A 5711-nucleotide genomic window follows, 5' to 3' on the forward strand; every position below is an offset into this window, starting at 1 on the left:
TTTTGACAAATGCTTTGGAATGAAAGTGTTGTGTTGGATGTACCGGAAGGGTACCGAAATGGTGTGAGTGTCGACCATATGGAGATGGTCGCCGGAAAATAAAATGATGCGGGAACCTCTACTAATGTTTCATGAAAAGGAACTCTTCTTCAATAAAGATATAGAGATGTCATAGAACTTCCCCAGCATCCCATCACTTGAGATGGTGAAATGCTATCTCTTCTTCAATAAAGATATAGAGATGTCATAGAACTTCCCCAAGCATCCCATCACTTGAGATGGTGAAATGCTATCTCATCTTCAATAAAGATATAGAGATGTCATAGTGTCACCATAGTGTCCGCATCACTTGAGATGCCGGTATGCTATATCAATAAGAGAAACTGATGCATGCTATAACCACGAGAGAAACTATCGTTCCTCTCTCGTCTCCTTAGATAGTTATGTTCGCACCCCTTTTGATGGTTTGCGAGTACAATTCCAAATGTACTCACGGCTTTGTCCCCGGCTATTTACTTGGCCGGACTATGAGGAGGACTACGAAGATGATGGAGGTTACCAGGACGACTATGCGACCTAGGACGCTCTCCAAGTCAGCCTGCTCGTAGGTTCAAAGGCATGACTTGGGCCCGACGATGACGACGTGTATCCGCCGCTTTGTTTGTGTGAACTCGCCCGATGTGGCTTTTATGTAAGACTTGGTCATGTGACCCCTTTATTGTAAGACTATTTATTCGGTACTTGTAATGGATGATTGTAATCTGGATATTCAGTTCGGTTATGTTCTCACGGCAGAATGATCTTGGGGTCGTGAGAGTAATGCATAACAGGGTATTTCGGATATGTAATCCGGGGTCCCCACATAATTAATATGCCATCATAGCAACAAATGCATTTTGTGGTTGCTCTTTCGCAGCAACGCGCGGGCATTGTGTTAGTGTGTGTGTGTGTGTGTGTATATATATATATATATATATAGAGTGTGGATTTGCTATGTTTGTAAGTAGTGGAGGGTGTAATCAGAACCATTCATTCGCATTGAGATCCGCACTTTTTTACCTTAAAGGATCCACTTTGTTTGGTTTCTACACACCCATAATTCAAAATAGCAAGGGGGACCGGCACCTTTCCTCTTACACATGTATCATTTTGGGCAACCTAGCCTGGCCTACTCTAGCCTATAGGATTCATCTTTTCACATCTTTCGAGACATGTGACCACCTCTTTCGAGACATGTGACCACCTTTTTCGAATCACGTGATGTGTCAACGCTAAAATAGGTTTGGTTCCACTCCTTCTTGGATCTCTTGTTCTCTCTCATAACCGTAACGGAATATTCTTCTTCCAAAATGGCAAGAGGGACCGGCTCCTTTCCTCTTACACGGGTACTATTTTGAGTAATCTAGTCTAGCCTAATTTACCCTATAGGGTTTAGCTTTTCACCTCAATCGAGACATGTGACCAGCTTCTTCGAATCACGTGATGTGTCAAAGCTAAAATAGGTTTGGTTTCACCCCAACTTGGATCTCTTGTTCTCTCTCATAACCGTAATGGAATATTCTTCTTCAATGCCCTGCATATTTTCTGACGAAGCAAGATCCATGCATTGATTATGCGTATTGTAGAGACCGAACTCTTTCCTCAGTGGGCAGCTAATTCCAAGGTAGCTAGTGAAGACATCATAGTAACCTTCCCAATTCTGCGCAGAACTCGTCTCCCGTTTCCACGACTTTTTCTGGGGAAGAAGGGTTTCTTCCGTCAGCGAGGAATCTGAGTGCGTATCGTTTATGATGGCTTTTGTTTTTTCTGTATGATTTTCTAGATTTGTTCATATTGTAGGAGACTTTTAATTATTTTTTGTCAGTCACAAGTCTATTCATTCAACAAGGGATCGAAGGAGTAGCTAGTAATCACTCGAGTAGAATGGTAATGGGAAAGAATTAAAGAGAGGAGAGAACTGCACATGCACGGCAATGACAATACTATTTTTCTCTTGTGAAGAATTCCTCCAAGTTGGATCTATTGTTCTCTCTCATAACCGTAACGGAATTTTCTTCTTCAATGCCTAAACCAATCTTTCCTCTCTATCTGGGTCACATGTGTAATTTTATGGTGCTTAAACTGACACAATCTTTCTCTCTCCTCATTGTGGTAGCTTTTCCTAACGGACATGCTCGTGACCCATGCCAGCTCCATGCATGTTTGTCCAGTACGCTTGTGACTAGTCCATCTTCATGGCTTACAGGCATCATTGGCATAAACCATCAACACAATTTTATTATCTGCAATAAAACTTCAAGTTATTTTTACAAAAAACAAGACTAGCTATGAGAATGGATTACGAGAACACTGCATGCCGCTTACACTAAATATTCAGGAACTTCACAACAACAAATGTAAAAAGAAATACGAGGAGCCAAAGATTTAACAGAGTATTGAGCTCTTACAGAGATTGAACGGACTACACATAAATTTCGACTCGAGTAAATAGAAAAAACACCGAGGATTGCAGGTGAATTGTGGTTGCCTCTAACTCTAACATCCTGGCAGTACCATTATTCTAATAAGCTCCTACTCCGCTGGTTAATGTGGTAACACTGTCCCTGTAAAATTCATTTGTCTCGTTAGCAAGGCAATCAAACTCATGTCTGTACTGTAGTAATACCAACAAAGACATAAAGGTTGAAAAGACGGTGGCTATTGATACGTATGACTATAAGAACGCTCACTGCCTTGGTTGGAAAATGAGTCTAGTTCAGCCAGGGCTAGTTGCATCGATTCTAACTCTATACATATTGGACATTAACCCTATCATAAATAACATGAGTCAAATATATATTCTTAGATAGACAGAACAAGAAATAGTTCAACATGTATTAGTTTTCAATATTTCTAAACATTAAAAGAAATTCGGTCCAGCTTAATCAATAAAATAATTTTCAACCATGAGTTCTTATATAAAGACCAACGGTTTGTTCGATAAACAGTTCTAGGCATACATACAAACGGTGTATGTGTGTTCGACAAAATGGTTCTGAGCCTACGTTCAAATGGTGCCATACCGATGACCAAGGAAATCACTTGCTTCATATTGGACATTAACCCTATCATAAATAACATGAGTCAAATATATATTCTTAGATAGATAGAACAAGAAATAGTTCAACATGTATTAGTTTTCAATATTTCTAAACATTAAAAGAAATTCGGTCCAGTTAATCAATAAAATAATTTTCAACCATGAGTTCTTATATAAAGACCAACGGTTTGTTCGATAAACAGTTCTAGGCATACATACAAACGGTGCATGTGTGTTCGACAAAATGGTTCTGAGCCTACATTCAAATGGTGCCATACCGATTACCAAGGAAATCACTTGCTTCCCCCCCCCCCCTCCTGCCACTACTCGATTTGGCCGCCTCCAACCACATCGTTGCAGCCTGGTCAGCGATGAAAAAAAATCAAGCAAAGTTAAACCTAGTAACTCTACATGCTGAATTAACAGAATAAAGTAGTGGCATCAAGTAAATTCAGGATGCTTTTCTTTCAAGACAAAGGAAATTTCTGCAGTTTCCATTCTATAAAAGTCACCCACAAAGAGGACACCGTTGCAGCAATATTTGTGTGTTGGACATAAGTCATTATTATCTTGTGCAAATTTTCACAAAATTTTGAAGTACATGCAAATAAGTCATTATTATCTTGTGCATGCAAAATAAGTTTTACAATATTCATGTAAATAACTTAGCCAGACAAGGTGAAAAGATGAAGAAGAGCCACATGCTATCGGAAACGGTGCATGAGAAACACGCCCAATGGTTCTAGGCATGCTCAACAAAGGTGCCACGAGGTGAATAACTACTTCCTCCAAAAGCATAAACTCGCTAGTTTGTAACCCTAAACCATAAATCCTACACGGAGGTGCCGGTGTGGGAGCAGCATCCCCAAATAGAGGATGCAGTGCCGGCGCCCCCCATACGGAGGTGCCGACGCCCCTGCCGGCGCCTATTTAGGGGCCACCGGTGGAGATGCTCTAAGCCTCCGTATGTCTAAACAAAGGTTGAACTGACGAATAAATATCATCGGCCCTTCCTTTTAACTCGTCGAGGTTTAACTGGCGGGAGCGTTCATCGTCGGTGCCTCTTCCGCCAGCCTCATAATTGTGCGCCATGTCTCTAACGGTGTTGTCTGGCGGCGATGGATTCGAGCGCCAGTTTATACGTGCATGGGGATGGAAATCGAAGCTTGCCCACAGAAAAGGAGTCTGCTTATCACTTTAGAAAGAAACCCCCATTAAAAATATATGTTCAAGCTATGAGTGAAGATGCTTTAATATTTCTTCCCTACATAAATTCTAACATGTGCGTGATAAAAGAAATGCCACTTTGGAGCTTCAATCTAGATAAGTGTGAGCTTTGTTAATTACTAACCAAATGCGCGTTCCTGCTACTACCACGAAACTGAACTGTCATAAAGTGAAATAGTGGAAAAAACAATATGGCACTATGGTTTCAGACAGTCGCATGTTTGAAATGCATCAAATTAATGTTTCTTACATGCGGGTGAACAAATAACCAGACACCACTAAGCATGGAGAACAAATCAGAAACAAGTATTACCTTCCTCCTGACTCATATCCCTGAGTTTGTTCAGATCTACAACTGACCAAGCTTAAGACAACTGTACACGAGAGAAGAGCTGTCTAGACGAAGGTATATGCTGATCGTGAAGTTATAAGCGAGGTAACAGAATCTTTGACGAGTACCGAACAGGTCCAGGACCGAGGATCGATGAACTGCTACGGTGCAGCTTGTACCAGTGTGCTGTGGAAAGTTTTCACTAAATTTTTGAGTAAAGGTGGCGACTAACATACCAGTTTGAAGCGTACCTCGGGTTCTAGACATGTGACCACCTTTTTCGAGACATGTGGTCACATTTTTCTAGACACGTGACCACCTTTTTTGAGACATGTGACCACCTTTCTAGACATGTGACCACCTTTTTCGAGACATGTGACTACCTTTTTTCGAATCACGTGATGGGTTCGAATAGGTTAGATTCCATCCCCATGTCGGACCTCTTCTTCTCTCTCATAACCGTAACGGGAATTTCTCGTTTAGTGCCTCGTTTTCTTCCACCGTGCAAGATCCATGCATTGATTATGCCTATCAAAACCGTGCAAAATTGGTGTCATACAGGCTGTGTCACGCTAGAACTGGCTTTTACTATGGCTCCTCTACTACAAGCAAAAACCTACCAAATCTCCTAACTACCGGTTCCCCACAATCACAAAGAAAAACGGGGGGAACCACAAAGAAAAACGGGGGGAACGGGGAACATAGCAAACTCTCCAACTATGAAACGGGATTCTGAATAAGAGTGCAGCACCTTATGCAACAATGGCACTTGATTGGGTCGAAAATCGAGGCTGCACCAGATTTTTACTCGGGTAGAGCGCTACTAGGGGGGCAGGCCTAGGTCAATAAAGTTGGCAGGGTGTGGACCTAACCCATCCCAAAGAGGAAATACCCAAAGCCACTACTAAATAGAAGAAACATATGTTGGAGGAAGTGGCACATGGCACCAAAACGAATCTCAAAGCAACCTCAAGAGTGATGATTGCCACCTCCATGGAGACACAAAATAGAAAAGCTTTTCTCTCTCTCTATATATATATATATATATATATATATATATATATATATATATAT

Source organism: Lolium rigidum, chromosome 4 (genome assembly GCF_022539505.1).
Source record: "Lolium rigidum isolate FL_2022 chromosome 4, APGP_CSIRO_Lrig_0.1, whole genome shotgun sequence".
NCBI classification, from domain to species: Eukaryota; Viridiplantae; Streptophyta; class Magnoliopsida; order Poales; family Poaceae; genus Lolium; species Lolium rigidum.